Raw genomic sequence first — 18194 nt, forward strand, 5'->3', positions numbered from 1 at the left:
AACTTATAGCGTTTTTTTTAATAATGAACTAATTAATTTAATTATTCACATGATTAACCTAATTTCAGAGAGAAATCATAAAATTATTAAAATCTTTTGACACCAATGAGAGTTCTAACTTTCACCGAACTGCACACGAATCCAATTTTGTAACGAAAAAGCTGCCACATTACGCTTACCTACCATTACAAACAAAAACCTACCTTAAAAAGAAAACATCTCAATGTGTTATTATATTAAACAATCACTTTACTGCTCTTTATTTTCCAAACAAAGTGCTATGAGATCTTTTAGTGAAGTCAGCATTAAACTCAGAGGTTGTGAAAACATATGGATTATATGGAGAAAAGAGTTGCGAGGCGAAAATATTTTACAGAAAAATATCTTAGATATTGTATAGATGAAACATTGGACGCGTTTTTGAACAACTGGCTAAAAAAGGAGTGTTAATCTTTTCAGAGCTTTTAAATGTATGGGTTATTGTCAGAATCCTTTTATCACAGCAAGCAACAGAGATTTTTATGTATATTTGGAACAAACTGACTTCAACGGTTCGAAGTAATTTTTTAATGGTCTGAAAATCATGTTTTATTATGTATGATTCGTATTCTTGAATGCGTTGTTGTTATAGATCACAATGACAGACGTGTCGCGGACGATCATCGCGTCTTACAAGCCTTTGTATGATCTACAGAAGTTGGTGTTTTTGCGCATGTGACTTGAATGTTATAAAACCTCCCGCTGCACAAAGATTAAATCCTTTAATAAAATAAAGAAGTGCGAGTCGGACTCAAATATTAGCCAGATATAACTTTAGCTAAACAACTTAAATTATGTCTCACTAATTATCACGGTTTATTGACATGCCTACAGTCTGGTGACGGACAGAAGGAGAGACAGCGGAGCCTCGATAATAGGGTTTCGTTTTTAGAAAAGAATACCTGAGACATCTTTACCTACAAGTAATGAAATGACAAATGTACGATCTGCAGATCGCTAATTTTGATCTAGCGTCCTATACGTCTTTATAATAGTCATTTTGTTTCGCTTCCCTTGAAAAAAGTAACAAATAAGACTCCCAAAGCCTCTTCAAAGCGTTCATTGAAAGAATTTCACTTAAAACTTCAATGTACACAACTGTATTAAAGATAACCAACTTTAATAATCCCGACTTCTGTAATATTCATAGTACGTTAAGTTAACATTGCTTACCGGACATAAAAGGTTAGACTTCGGTAGACAAGCAGACTTTAAACTTAAGATTGTTTGTCTTTGCTATTAAATCTGAACTACCGTTGCTTGTTACTGTGTGACTTAGAGTAGAGAGGAGGTATTTATTACTAAAGTTTAGAAATTGAATAAAGGTATGATATGAATTAATAGAGGTAGTGATTTCTTGGTGAAAGCCGCTGGGTCTCGTGGATTGCAGGTGGCAATGTACCGGTCGCGCTGGAGAACGCAAAAGGCCTATGTCCAGCAGTGGACAGCTATAAACTGAGATGATAATGATAAATGATTTCGTGTAATCTGTATCTTTAAATCCTGCTTAATTTTTGGTTTCGGATAGCCAAATGGTTGAGGTCACCAAGCCAAACTCACTGAGTGCGACGTTACACGGTTTCGATCCCCGTGTATGACCACGAATCCTGAGTCTGAGTGTGTTTTTGGATGGGTATTGAAAATATGTAAACCTCCGTTGACACAACGGCATTAGGATTTTTAAAAATAAAAAATGGGCAGTTCCGAATAAGGTGGCGAATGATTTCGATATTTTCACACATAAGATCTTCTTTCAAATACGTTCATTCATTTCGAATCCTTCGAATTTCGTTTGCGTCTCCAGGTGTGAGAACGCTTTATGAAAAAAATTAGAAGGAGCATTTTCAAGCTCTGGACCTAAAAAGTATATAGGTATACAGTTTTATGTTGTATGTGTGCCAGTAACCTTATGTACTTGAGTAGAGAGCTGTTAATTTGTAATTTTCTTCATAACCAGAGAAAAAACGAAAAAATTCATTTGGCACAACTTAAAATGAACATGAGCATGACAACATTGCAAGGACATAATTGAGTACTTTTTTTCCGATTTCTTATGTTTGTACTGAACCGTTAATGTCGCGAGACCGGCTCGAACGTGATCAGTATTTTTAATAAATCTTCTTTTAATATAGATCTAAAATAAATTAACTGACAAAGTCAGCCAATCAATGTAAATTCCACTTGTTATTTGGCAAGCACTGTACCAACTTGTTAAGACAAACAGTTGAATCTGCATAGCAATAACACACTCGGTTGAAACTTTGTGTACTCATGAGCATAATAAGTTACCAACTGAGTGTTTACAAGTAACATATTACCGCGTTTCCACCAATCGACCATGGAACTTGCAACTGACACATTTAATGTGCACCGCAGTGTAAGTTTGTTGGATGTACGAGTTTCGCCGTTTATTTCTAGGTTATGTTGCTCCGTGGATACGTTTATGAGAAAACTATTGACAAAGAAATGATTAATATTTTTAGGTTTCCGTACCCGGAAAGAAAAAATGAAAACGTGTTTCTAAGGCTCCGCTGTATGCCTGTCGGTTAGTTACGAAATTGTATCTTATAAACCGTGATATTTAGTTGATTGTTTTCATACAACGAAAATAGGCAGCGTTTTCTACAGTTTGGATTTTGATGGATGCCTATTTTAACTATCTAATTTATCTTTAATTAGCCTTTTCACGGAAATAAATAGTATTTTATCTTATGTAACGTGGGTTTAACCAAAGAAAAGAACGTTACAGTAAAGGTGCTTTTTAATTTTGACGGTTCTATGTAAACTCTGTTACCGAGAATTCTTTTATATCCTTGAAAAGACAAGGCAATGTAACAAGATAAACATTTCCAACGAAATTCAAATAAAGCTTACACTCGGCACGGCATGAATAGGAAATCTTTCAAAAACAACCCCCACGAAAGCGAAAACAAATAACAATTATATAAGTGCGCAAATATCATTCAAGTTGTCATAACAGCGTATAAATAAATACAAAAAATAGGGGAAGTATTAGATCTTTGCCAGTACTGCGAGCTAGTAGAACTTCTACTATTAAAAAACGAGACAACACTTTACACTGGACGAAGCTCTCTCGCTTTCTCAACGACAACATTCTTACTTCAATGTATCGTGGTACATGCCATAGTAACGAGAGAACGTCCAACTTCTTTTATTCATAGTTGACAAAACTTTGTGTAACTTATTTCCATTTGCTTGGTAAGGCGTCGGAGGAAAAGTTACGGCTGGCAATTACATTCGTCATAGTTAATGTCGGGCGAACGGGAATCTACTTATCATGATCTACATCATCTAAATACTATCTATAACTAGACGTCATAATATATAGTTCAAAGCTCACAGCGCATCCAATGTGATATAATTTTAAAGATTAAAATATTTTCAAAAACGATTTATTTTTATTGAAATGAAACTACTTTTACGGATTTTATCGTGGTTTAATTTTAGATTTTAGTTCCCGACGTTTCGAAACCTTTGCAGGTATCATGGTCACGGGCAGACTGAGATGGCATTCGTCTTGACAGATTTATTTTTACTTCATTGACAAAAAATAACGCATCCAAAACGGTTTGCCCGTTTTTATATTTGATTGTTGAAATTTTATAAATACTCTCAAACATTATCCGTCTTTATTTCTAAACCTTTCCTTAAAAACATCGCTACACTGTCCATAAAAGTAGTACATTTGAAAACTACGATATCCTTGAAACAAGTTTACAAAGTGGGTGACGACTGGAACTTTGCCCATTTAATTAAAATTGATTAGGAAACAGTGCGCCCTTCGTCACGACTTCATCATGTATTCTATTCGCGTATTCCTAAGAACTGAGCGGATAAGACGGAGCTAAGCCACCTTCCACATCCATATAATAAAGATTCCTTTTTATTCACGCATTCTCCATTTTCCAGTGGAGTATGTTTTTCATAAAGAGTGGTTCTATTTTTATAGTAAAAGCAAGCCAGTGGTCTTTCTATGCAAATAGGTTCTAATTTGCGACCGCCAAGAAGATCATGTTTTCTTATTTCAAAAGGGTGAAAAAAAACATGTTATTGGGGATCCGCTGTTTGTCCACCTGACACAATCTCATGAACCGTTAAAGCCAGATTGTTGAAGTTTTCACAGGTAGAATGTTTCTCTTGCGCTAAAAGAAAAAAAAACATGGTTAAGCAAGCAACGATTGATACGGTTTTCAATTTGATGGGTGGAGATCTTTTTGCTGAAACTCTCATTGTCGTGAGTCTGAGTCTGTGACCAGATTTATCAACTTTTTATTTATAAAATACTTGGGTTATAATACTTGTAGTAGATACAAATATGATCTCAAAGCATAAATTACTATAATAAAGCAGTAACAATTTGAGGGTTAGATAGTACAAACATCAAAACACGTTAGATCTATATTCTCGCTCGGCTGGGTGTACACTAATGCCTTTGATCGAGTTGACTGGCTACACGCTAGTGGCTAGGTGCCCGCTCACTCGAAACACACCAACGTTTGTGTAATCAAGCCCTTACATAAACGTTTTTTTTTAATTCCATGGGCAAGGAGTAAGGACCGACTAAGTAGTTTTTGGTCTGACTTAAATATTTTTTTTAGTTTATGCAAAAGGTGAGAGGTTTGTCATATTCATGGTTTTAAGCTCGTTTTATTACATCTATAAGTCTTAAAAGACTTCAGAAAGTATTCGGTTTTCAATTCTTCGGTATTTTTTATGTTTGTTTCCTCAGAACCTCGGACTGGATGAATCGAATTCGTTGTTTTTTTATTATTTAACGTAAAGTACCAGTAGTTATTATTTGGAGACGTTCATCCATTAATGTTCTTTAAAAAATATGATTGCTTATGAGTAGGTACTGTCGTTTTCTACTTGTTAAACAATTTGCCTTGAAAATTTAAACGGGTTGTAAACGATTCAAATTCACGTAAAGTTAGAGACAAACATGTGTATTCGTCTCTTTAGCCATTTAGCTACATTTTTTTATTTTTAATATAAAATTTCGTGAGTACCGAACAAAGCGTGAGATCGCATATCATTGCTTGTTTTGTTTTTGACGTTTCGTTGATTTGCGTCTGTTTTTTGCGAGTTTCAAATTATGTTTTTATTTATAGAACATCATTTAAAACGAGCTCGGAATTTTAATTTCTACTCAAAATAACTCAAGATAACAATAAACAAAAGCAACAAAAGAACTCAAAATAACTCATTTGAAATAGATTGCTTTCTTCAATAAGTAGTGGATTGTTTATTAATTTTCGTTAAACTAATATGGTATAGGTTAATATTTCTGTCTCATAAGGACTAATAAACCAACAGCGGTACCAGGTTATAACAATTCCCGCAATGCTCGCGTCTTGTCGCAGGTTCGATATCCGCCTAGTACAAGGCATTGTTGTGATATACGAATACTTGTCTTTGTGCATGTGACTTGAATGTTTGTTAAACTACGGGACAACAGGATTAAATGCCTTGAAGTACCGGTAGCTTATCATAAAAAAAAAATCTGCTCTACATACTCTGTTTAAACAGTTTATAGTCCGAACAACTTAGACCTAGATTATATTCAGGCAATCAAAAATAGCACTAATTGTATAGTCTACTTATAATTAAAACAAATTAGATTATTCTTTTGTAATTATGTTGTTATTACAACAACGTATTACATGTACGGTTTATTAAATAAACGATGAGGCTTCACACAAACGATTCCACGTAATTATTAAATTGCGATGTTTTGATTTTATTTACGATCGTATTTATATGATTTTGTGGTTTTTAATATTCATATAAATTCCATTCATAAATTAAAAATTAAAATGAGTTTGTATATTTCAAATAGTCTTGATTTCATAAGGTTTTGACTTGATTTAAATGTATGTATTAAGCCTATTTAAGACTCCTATTTAGACTTGAAGATAGCAAAATTGAAGAGACCATATTTTTTTTTTGCCTAAATACTAAAATTGTAATCGTCTAGCTTTCACGGTTCATGAGACACAGCTTGTTGACAGACGGACGGGTCGACGGACTGAAAGCAGAGCAACGCCAAAATAAAGTTCCGTTAACATCCCTTAGGAGCGAAACTCTAAAAAAAATGAGCTTGAAATGCAGTGTGTTATAAAAGTCATCACTACATACATACGTACATATATACCTATATAATACGAGTTGTATTCCATACGTATTCTGTATGTAGTTGTGTACGTTAAGAGCACTTTTGTGAATTCGAATGTTCGCATGCTTGTCCTCGGGGATTCCACGCTCGTTGCCTCAGTCTGAACGCAATAAATGTTTAACACTAGAAATCAAGAATAAGATGGAAAAGCATTTGTGTGATGTTCATTTGAGTAAAAGAAAATAATCAAAATTGAGAGTTTTAGGGAGTAAAAATAGGATTGATTAAAAAGCGTTTAAAAAGAAAGAAGTTTTGTATAAATAGATAAATCAAATAATAAAAATATGCTACTATTAAGAAGAGTTGACAGACGGGGTCACTCTGCAAAATAGATTGTGGCCGTCAAATACTTAATCAATGTAAAAACGGCATATTCAGCTGGAACTGGTCGACTAGAATTCGACCCTAACTTAGAAAAAAGTTTCGCCGAAAGAAAGGAGATAGAGAGACTTTTGCAAAATAATATATATACTCTAATTCTAAATATCTTCTATAAATTCCAAGTATTCGCCTAACCTCGAAACAAAAAGCTCTCAACAAAAAATAGCTTCACTTAAACTCATTGAATTGGCAATGCTTATTTAATTTTCTAAATACTTAACATTCCACCAGCTTTTAATTTAAAAATCGAACCGATAAATTCGAATACGGATTTTATTTAAATTCCGAGAAGGTTTAGTGATGCTACACTGCGCGATAAGTGTTATCGATTTCAAAAGCATTAAAATATTCGCAAACCCTTGCGTGTCGTTTGCGGGGTTTTAATGTCATTCCATACGCGTTTGTGTAATCATCGGCAAAGGAAATCTGTATCAGCTCTCTCGAGACTTCAACCCGATATCCACGTATATTATCTAGAAAACTTTTCGTTCCATGATACGGAAAAATATTGGAAAAGTTAGCTTTAGTCGCCAAGTGCGTATCGGATTCTCAGTTCGATGCGAGGTTGAGATCATAAGAGGGTAATAATCGTAAAAACATGGATGTTACTTAATTTTATAGGACTCGCCTTCGAAATCAACTTCCGAAATTCGTATAGTTGTGACGTTTTTAATAAATAACTTTAGATTTTATTGGAAGCGACTCGGAAATTCTGTTCAACATAACCCGAGTATTTTAGGAGACTAAAAACACGAACTTACGAAGAGTAATAAAACTCTTTTTATTTGATTATTTGCAGTTTTTAAATCTAAAATACCAACGTAAACGTAACCATTACTCATATTTTTAATCTACAACTGTCACTTTATACCTTTTTAAATCAATTCCAGTGCTTCTTTAAAAGTCCGTACAGGATTTAAAAAGTAATTGACTCCGGTTTAAATGCAAACAGTCGGCAAACGATCTCGGTCTAGATAAAAACTAGACCACGAATCGAGAAGGAACTACCGGATAATTTTCTATAAAAAAACAGTCCATCCTTCGGCCGTCAGTGAGGACGGCAGTAAAAATTTTACGCTTCGGAAAAAGCGTTTGTGCAATCAGACTGGATTGTCCTGAAATCTAAGCTAAGCCACGTTAAGCGCAGTAGGCACCGGGAAAACATTTCGTCTCGCTTGAATCCTATTACTGATTTTTAAACAGATTTTACTGAGGCCAAGCGTCTGTTTGTTTATAGGTGACGTATGTAATATACGGTGATGTATGTGCGTCTGAAATTTCTCCTTTGTAATTTTTATTCTTTAGAGCTTTCTTTCATATTTTCCAGTTTATATTTCTCTTCAATGATCTTACGTAAGTGTTTAAAAAAAAACATCAACTTACGGTAAATTCGGAATAGGTACCGACTAACTGGGTTACATCACGCGTAATTTAAGAACAGCAATTATAATAAGTCCACTTTAAATATAATATAAGTACTCTCAATAAAGGAAAAAGACAGAACATTTATTATTTCTCGGTATAAAAACAATGACATTGAAAGCTCAATTATTTGAAGCACAATATTTATTATAAGACATTCATCAATAAGTAGAAACACGTGAATGTGATAACATGTGAGTCCTTTTTATTTTTATTTTCCGGGAAAAGTCAATTCACAAGGTTTATATTTTTAGAATAATGAAATCAAAATAAAGTACCTACACAGCGAGAGTTAATAAGATGACATAGATATAATGAAAATAATTTTCTTGAACAAAAATATTTTGATTTTTTCTATATTTGAGTAAATATAATTTAATTGGTCACTTTATCTTGTATTTCAAATTGAGTGCCACAAAAAAAAAATCGAATCGCATGTCAAATTAAGAAATCATGTTTGACTGTTTGTCTACAAAAAAGGTTTTTTATCTTAAAGTTGTGTGATGTACGAACGAAAAGAGATTGTCAAAGCAGGGAAGCGTGAACAAAACAATTTGGAGAGGAAGACAAATATAAGGAAACAAATGAGAGATGTTTCTATAAAGGTCGTGTCAAGGACGAAGTGATCTTGTATGAACAATGTGATTAAATGAAGCGAAACATCATCAACTTCGTAACAAATGGAAATGCGATGTCAGGCGTTTCATTTGGGAAAGCAGATGTGAGTGTTTCTATATCAAACGTTTTTACTCATATAAAGTTAAGCCTGAGTACAAACTAAAAAGAGCAAAGCGCAAAGAATGTGAGTGTCGAAAATAAACTTAAAGATGTCGTGGTAAAGTTCATAAGCGTTTACAAATCATATGATGCTCGCGTGTAATCGAAACCATGGATACAGACCGCGTGGCGTGGTTCTTTTTGGTCTGGTTAACCCCGCAGCCGATTGCGTATACTTTTACAACACTAAATAACTAAAAAACTACAAAAACTACTTTACAACCTATGCTATGCAAACATTCAAGTCGCATACGCAAAGACGGCCAGACTTCGGACAAGCAGACACACTTATATGGATCGCAGAAGCGCTAAAAAGCGAAACATGAACTTTCTTCTACAAGTAAAATGCAGTAAAACTCCAACTCATCCGCATAGATCATGCTAGTTTATTCTAAATTCCAAAGAGCAAAACTCAACTAAGCGTTAAAATAATTCATATTCTTGCACCCAATAATGCTAATTCTATATGAAATGCTAACAACATGCCATTCGATCAAACGGTATCATTTGTCTGTCACAAATCATTACTGCCATCAAAGTTATTGGTTCTTTCAATTCATTGAGGTAGACTTCAATAACTAAATTATACATCAGACGACGTACATATTAAATTATAAGTATGTAGATACTATTTTAGGTCCCGCAACCAAAGAATGAAACCGAACCTTTCGAATATGATTCCAATGTCTATCCATATGTCACAAGGCTGAATCACAGAAAAAGTGATATTGAAACTGTTGAAATTTACATAGGTTATTTATTTTTGCAGTCGATGTAAAATATATAACACAAAACACGTCTACCGGTATATATTATTTATAATCTATACTAATATATAAAGCTGAACAGTTTGTATGTTTGAACGTGCTAATCTCAGGAACTACTGATTCGATTTGAAAAATTATTTTTGTGTTGAATAGACCATTTATCAAGGAAGGCTAAAGGCTATATTACATCACGCTGCGACTAATAGGAGCGAAGATATAATGGAAAATGTGGAAAAGACGGGGAAAATTCTAACCACGTGGACGAAGTTGCGGGCAACAGCTAGTTCAATAGAAAATTCATGATTCTATATTTTTTTATTGAAAATGGTACGGATCCCTTCGTGAGTGTTCGAATCGCACTTAGCCGGTTTCATTATTCTATTTCTGTCTTATATGTTTAGTGTATAGACGTTTATATGAAAATAATTTATTTATCAACGTTTCAATTTATTTTAAGGTACAGAGAATAGAGTATTATGTGACTATTTTTAACATAATCCAGCTCATGAGTTTGTTTGCCTGTCTAGTTGAATGAGTATATTTTAGTTTGGAAATGAAAATTCATATCTTTTCTTTCACATTTCATCACGAGTTTACAAGTATTGTTATTTGTTTTAAGTAAGGGTAGTTCTTTCTCAGCAGTGGATTCTCACACAGTCTATTCATATATTAAAAAAAACGCTATTAAATTGTGTTTTAAGCAAGCTTGCTGCAAGCTATTATGATCGTCTTGTTGGCCTTTTCAGTATTACCCAACTAATTTACTATGACCATACTTACCATACACTACAATATCAGTAGTTATAAATTAAACATTTACCCATTAATGTACATTTCTACCGATGGGCATAAGCCAAATGTGAAGGCTGGTTGTAATAACTTCATTAATAAATCACTACCCAAGTACCATACCATTAAGTAGTTATAACATGTAGCTTAAATAATAATATGTCCTACAGAGTGTTAAAGATAGACATTATAATGAATGAAACCTAAAACGCCGTACTACGTCATCCTCGTGCTTGTATCGGTATATGGCAATGCGTTGGAATCTTTCTTACTTCCAACGGCTTCCGCAAGCTAGTACGGAGGGCCAGCTGGTGATTTTCTCGTAATGTGTGGCCGTCGTACAGTGTAAAGAGAGTCAGCCTCCTCGCCTCGTTCATCTTTATCACCGAATCTTAAATAGAGAATAGTATCTGCCACCGCAGATACTATTCTCTATTTAAGATATTCTCTACATATTCTCTATACTATTCTTAGTTAGCCTGTAGTACCCTCATAGACACACACCTTCCCGGGGAAGGAAGCAAGTAGTGTCTGACTCTTACTGACCGAAACTGAACGGTGTTGCAATTACTCCATTTTATTTAATTTAGCATTTAGTCGGTGTCCTTCATCACGTACCTACCGTCGGCCAATAGTGGACAACGGCTTCCTCGCGCGTTTTGAACTACCGAACTCAGGATTTTATCACTGGTCATAAACATTAGAAGCTCTTGGTAATATTAATGTCACTCATCTTAAGTGGTTGGGTAGATCAAAGCCGAGAACAGAGATGCAGCCTTAAAATATCAGGAAAAGCTTTGCCAATAAATAGAAAAAATATTAATTAATTAACGAAAGTAGCGTTGCACTTCAGTATATTTTTGTCAGAAACATTGAAGAGCAAAATCAACCTTACTGCTTGGATTTAAGGCTGCTATGAATATCAAGACTATCGATAAGGACTCAATTGCACCACGTGCAAAGACTCACTTAGTTCGATTTTTAAACCATTCAATTACGAACCAATAAAATGAGAAAAGTATTTTTTCCCTCTACTTCACGTCAAAGCAACCGTATTGATTATAAAACAGTTTCGAAATTAAAAAACTCCAATATTAAATTGAATTGAGTAAACCGTGTCTTCTGACATTTTCCATTGGAATATATTTATTAGTAAAGAAACCCTCACTTAACTTTAAGTTTTTGTGAATTTATTTGATGATATTATGTACTGGAATACCCTATAATTACTATGCAAAAAGCTTTCAGCATTATTATGAGAATTAATTATTATCTTACACGTTACAATCATATAACGATTATAAGTCATATAACTTAAATTAAGTAGAAAATATAATTTATTGGATTAGAAAAATAATATCAAATTGAATCGTCATTGTAAAAAAAAATTATACTGACCAAATAATGCTCAAAATGGTTGCTATAAGTTATTACGCTCCCCTTATTGTTATATTGTTTAACGCAACAAATTTTTAAACAAAGCTTCTTTAGAAATTCTGCCACAAATCACGGTTACCAACAAGGTGATTCTCAATCGGTAATTTTCCTTCAAACAAAAAGTAATCTATCACAGAAAAAAAGTATGAAAAATGATTTGCCTTTACATTTTCCTGCTTAGCAACAACATTATTTTGTTTGATCAAGTTATCGTTCACATTGAAATATTTGAAATTATTATAAAATCTCCACCAATACGTCTTCAAATAATTTTAATGAAGTGGAAAAGTGAAAGCACATTGCAGGTACAGAGCGGTCCCTGCCGAGGCAGCGGGGTTGTCCGAAAGGGTTACCGTGGCCCTGGTACACGGCAAAGGGAGGAACATGTGGTCAGTGTCAGTAGGAGTCTGACACTTTATTTCTCTCAACCCGAAGTGGAAGGAATCATTGGATGATTTCCCAAGAAAAAAGGGCAGAGCAGTATCTTTTTTGAAAGACTGCCATAACACTTTTTTAAGGAGTCGTGGCAAGACCGCAAATGTATTTTAAAGGACCTATATAGGAACAAGTCATACTGCAGTATTGCAAGGAACTGAAAAATAAGTTATAAAACCACACGTGACATTGGTTCAAAAAGTGTTAAAATTATATAATTATTCTCTGAATACTTGTGAATTTCATAACACACCTAAAACGTTTCCGAAATTTTGTATTTCCCTAAAATCTTATTTAAAACGTCACCCGATCTAATTTGAAGCCGAGACAAAGCCGGGTGTAACAGACTCATTATATTTTATAATGAGTTACCCAAAACGCCCAAGAGGCAATGCGTAAAAGGACCTGTTATACAAACTGGACTCGACGTGTTATCAAAGTAAAATTAATATAGCAGCTGAATTCTGCACCTTTACTATGAGCTGTTAGTGCAAATCCGTTGCTGTTGAAAAAGCGAGACGACGCTATTATGCACAGTATAACGCTATCCTGCTCACGCAACGACAATAGTCAAACTTTAGATGCTCATAGTACAGGAACTATAACGAGAACATTATTTTCTCGCACAAAGGATGAAATTGTAACATCGATGATTCATTGTTCAAAATTGATGACGTAATTCAATAGCTGAAGGCTATTTGATTTTATGGGAACATTGGATAATTTGTAAATCTATCTAATTTTCATAAATAATTTTCAGTAATAATAATTTCATTTGGCTATATAGTTTTGTAACATTATAATTTATTTAGGAAGTCAATTTTACGACAATACGTGTGACAAAAATTACAGATTTCTCCTCTACGTATTCTACGTGCTCTTCAATAATATTTTAGATAGTTTTACCCATAAATAGTTAAGAATGAAAATATTTTACCAATCTAAGTTTACGCCTTTCCGTAGTAAAAATAATAAAGTAATTGCTAAAATGAGCATTAAGTACAGTCCTGAAACAAGTTCAAAAAAACATCACATACAGCATTTCTCATCAAAATGTAGCGCACCTAATGAGCTTCCTAGCTCGTCCTACCAACTGCACTCATAAGGATCTATACAAATCCACCGACAAAACAGTCTACATGCATGCGTTCAGGTAGTGCGAATGCTATCAAAAAAGTATTCATGTCGTAGCCAGGACGTGCACCATACTCATTTTTTAAAGAGACATGTTAAATATTATAAATCCAAGTAGATGTAGTAATTTTCGATTTTCGGGCAGACGGCTAGTGTCGCAAGACAAAAGCCAGCTGCGAGCTACATATTATAGTGAACAAATGTGTGTGCCAACTCTCTTTTCGCTTACTCTCATAGCCCAATAGTAAAGCAATCCGACACGATAGGAGAAAGAGCACCAGAGCAGAATACTCATTTTGACGACCCTTCTGAAATACTAAGCCATATATATTTCTAGAACGCAGATAACATTCTCAAATATCGGTGCCCTGGGTGCCTTGGGATCGAACTCGAAACTACTGGCTGTCACAGCAACTGTATTCAGTACTTTACTAATACTTCTAATATGTCGCCAAGAGCTGACATCTACCACCTACCATCACCGTTTAAAAATGAGATTATTGCACTTATAGAAATAGTTTACCACTCTACAATGTATAGTGTACCGTCTTGCTTCCACGACTGCATATGACTTACTTTAAGCTATGGTGTCATATCCACAAGATTTTGGGATTGACCGGTACGTTTATAAAAAGACACGGTGCCTGTGGTGTTTGAATCCTTCTGGTATTTTTTCCCATATAGCAAGAAAACTTTTTGCCCACACAAACGATACCTCTTACCGGTAGATGTCAGTGCCACCGTTAACATGATCTATATACCAAGATTGGGACACCTAGCTGTCAACAATTCAGTTGAATCTTAAGGTTAATCGAACATTAGCGAAGCTCAACTCAATCCATAACAGAATGATAATTGGCATTAGGATAATGAAATTCTAGTGTTCTGACTAATGACAGCACTAAGAGAGTATTATGTAACTATACATTGACGGTTAGGTATTGCGTAATTATATCTTCAATGCATGCCATTCAAAGCTATCCTTTCGGATAATAGGAACTAAGATAGAGAAGAGGTAACTGCGTAATATAGGTATTCGTAAATTTGCGATGTAGTGAAGTAATTTTAAGTTAAGCTCAAGTGCAACTCGGTTTCGCAGCAATGAAAAAAATTGTAAAAATATTGTTCGACCATAACATTTTTGTATCTTTATCATTAACGAACGTTTCTTAATTCCGATTCATTTCTTTTATAATGATCACCTAAATATTAACATTCTGTAAAAAAGTCAGCTAGTTTAGCTATTACAATGCATAATACCTACATAGTTCCCAAATGATTAAGCCACGGCGTCTTGAATTTGTCTATTGAGAGCATTTCTGGTACGCCCTCTGGTGACTTACATAGCTAAAGCTTGCAGTGAAAGTGCGTCCACATTCAAAAATACAGCCTGGTGATAGACTGACATACGACATCATAATTATCATTTCGTTTATTTGGGTCAAGCTCCCTACACTGACAGTCGATCATTGCAACTCCTGTAAATCAGGATCAAAAAAATGAAAACTAACGAAAACCACGGAGAGTCAGAGGAAAACAATTGAATGTCTTGTAACGAAATTAATCAGAAGTCTCTACCATCCACTGTAATCACCAAATAAAAATAATAACACACTATATGCAACCACCCAAATATTTATCCTTAAATGAATACCCAACAATCCGTCAAGAACCGATAAATAACGTTAAGTACACTCCGCTGTAAATCCCAAAAGTCTGGACAAATATGAAAAATGTATCCACTTCGTAATACTTATCGCAATACGGGAGCTTTAACATTTTTTCCATGTAATTCCCTCGCAGACACATAAATTTATGCTGAGATAACTTTCAGCGTATCAAGAACTGTCTCGGAAGTATCTGGGGCTTGTACATTTAAAATTAAGATAATTTGTAAAACAATTGTCACGGAACCAAATGGTGTTATCTCGGGACATTGTAATCATGATTATGCTTAACGATGTAGGTTTTGTGGACGATATTTTGAGGAATGGTTGCTAATGTACGCTATTTTTGGGTTCTCTTGTTGTGCAAGGTTTTTAATAAAGCTTTTTTATAAAAGGCTTGTGATAAGGTTTATTGCAGGTATTGGGTGGATGACGGTTGACGACGTCTGGAAGATAGGCGGCATCCTTTATCAGACAGAGACTCAAAACCTTTGCCCTTAGAGCGTCTTATAGTAGTTGGATACCAGTCCTGCTTCAAGAGCAGTAATCCTCTCTACCACCATATAACTGGAACTTTATACCCGTTTATAGTATTGGGATCGCGCAGATCTCTAATTTGAATCAGCAGCTAAAACCCTGAATCTGAAATAACTCTTATCATCATATTATATAGACATTAACGCCTTATTATTTATTTCACCATCGAATCTTGTCTCAGAACATAAATGTGCCTATTTCATCTATGCTCACTCCTGATTAAGTTTTATTCTTCTAACAAAGCCTTTCAGTTAAGTTTAGCAACTATAGATCCTTATTAATTCACTTAATTATATTGGTTATACATTTGATTACTCGCAATGAAAAGAAAAATCGTGAAACGCTTAAAAAAGAGGAAAAACTTAAATCTGTTTTTCGACAGTTACTTCATGCCTTTTAAACGGGAAACGTTTTAAAAAAAAGGAAAACATAAGACCTTTTTCCGTGACCTTGTTTCCTAGTAAATTCATTATTAAATCCTGTTATCCATTTATTAGCAGCTTAAAGTATTAGCAAATTAGTCGTTGCTTATCAAAAACGTGTAATTAGTCCAGGACTGAAAGCTTATTGCTACGGATAATTGACATTGACTGAGTAATTTGACGTAGGCGGTATACTTTGAGCGCTAGGTCAAATTTACATAAATACGTCTTCTGAAACGGTATTAAAGATTGCTTTGAAGTACCATCTGACGAAAAATCTTTAAATATTCATTTAACAATATTTACGTACTGAAATAGATTTTTTGACTTAAATGGGCTTTTTAAACCGGATAAATATAGGTACTGAAGAATCTTACGTAATAAAATATAATCATCATAATTTGTCCGTATCACTTTATTGATGAACGTGGACCTCCCAAAAGGTTCGCCATAAAACCTGGTCAGCTGTTTTGCCAAATTGCTGCCAGCTCCTCATTTTTTTAATACATTGGTAGGTAACGAAATAAAATACTGAATCTTTTAACGGCCATACTTTTTTAAAAATAAAATGTATTCATCCTCGTTAATGATAACTACATACCTACTGTTGTCGCAGTCCTAACCGTTCTTATCAGTCAATTAGATTGGCCTGCTATCCGCAGACACAAAAGTCAAAAAGTAATAGAGAAGCGACAAGAATAAAAATAAATAAAAAGCAAAACATGTCCTAAATTGTGGATATTAAATATTAAGTCAAAAATGGGTATTTGGTATGGTTTTTTCTAAAGGGTAGGTTTTTAAGCTCTAAAATGGGTATTGAAATCGTGTCCGAACTTTAATTACATCATAGAACGAATTCCCGTATTAATTATAGTAATTTAAATTAAAATATGTATTAATTAATCATATTCTTACCAAGTACATAAACTTCAAAACTGATCCAAAAACAACGCACAACACCAATCCGTAATAATGAACGCAAATACTCGAAAAATCTCAACAAGTACGCTAATTAAAAGTTTCTAGTCCAACCATGTCCACAGGTCAAACACATTACATTTTTTTTTAGAAAAAAAAATACTAATTATTTTTTAATATGCACACACTGATAATGTCCGTTATTTTTTAAGAGTTGCTTTCGCGTGACGTTCGAGTTTCGAATTCCGCTGTAGCGTGGAGCAGCCCATTCGAGCGCGGTCGCGAGGCAGACTGGTGGCCGCGACGGGAGCCCTCCACCGCGCATGTGCACACAACCTCTTATAATTTGATATCTCACATCGCCGCCCCTGTGACGTTCTGTGGTAAAACCTACTCGTAAATTATTCAATTTTATTTACTTATTCGTACGCTTCTGTGGAATATTATGACATCGGTCGTGAGATTTTATATCTGCGCGCATGTCTCTTATTAGGACGTTGACTTACTTTAAAAGTTTTTACCGAATTTATTGTCGTTTATACTATTTATAGGGGGAGTTGAGAGAGAGAGAGCTTTTCTCCTTCCAATAAGCCATCATTCGTAAAAAAATATTCTTGTTTATTTTCGGGACGACCTCTTTAAATATTTTTTATTGAGGGTTTAAAACCTTTTTAGTGAACATAACCTTGTACTTTAGTCGTCAAGTATCAAAACTGATCAAAAACCAATTAGGTCTTCAAATTTGTTTTATTAAAAGTTTGAATTACATTGTACGCATAACTTGTTCTTCACTTTGTTTAAATAAGTTTTGAATACGTATTATGTTTTTCTCCTTCAATTTACAATCAAATTAAATGTTTAATGAAAAATACAATTTATTAAGGATTCAATTAAAATGCACAAACTTTTTACGGCCCGCTGCTGGACACAGGCCACTTCCCGTATAAGGGAAGGTTTGAGCATTGATCGGCACGCTAACTCACTGCGTGTTGGTAATTTAAGATTCCAATTTTTCAATCCAAGTTTTGGTCACGACGTTTCCTTACACCGTTTGTCAGTGTGTCTTAGATTAATAAATAAACTAAAAATAAGTTTTAAAGTCACATTTGTACTTTGCTTGCGTTGGGATCGCCCCTACACCTCGTGCATCCCTACTAATATTATAAATGTAAAAGTCTATCTGTCTGTCTGTCTATTACGCTTTCACGTCTAAACCACTGAACTGATTTTAACGAAATTTGGTACAGAGATAGAGTTGACCTTGAGAAAGAAC

At 34.3% G+C, this 18194-nt stretch overlaps 1 protein-coding gene across 1 annotated transcript in view; it reads right to left on the reverse strand.

Moving 5' to 3' along the window:
• The window catches only part of LOC113503300 (limbic system-associated membrane protein-like), a 92625-nt gene extending 75156 nt beyond the window's left edge, over positions 1 to 17469 (reverse strand). Inside the window, exon 1 of the mRNA XM_026885154.1 lies at positions 16919 to 17469. The gene's annotated coding sequence lies outside the window, so the exon portion shown is untranslated. The remainder of the gene's footprint in view (positions 1 to 16918) is intronic.
• Between the last annotated feature and the right edge of the window lie 725 nt (positions 17470 to 18194).

This window comes from Trichoplusia ni, chromosome 19 (genome assembly GCF_003590095.1).
Source record: "Trichoplusia ni isolate ovarian cell line Hi5 chromosome 19, tn1, whole genome shotgun sequence".
NCBI lineage: Eukaryota > Metazoa > Arthropoda > Insecta > Lepidoptera > Noctuidae > Trichoplusia > Trichoplusia ni.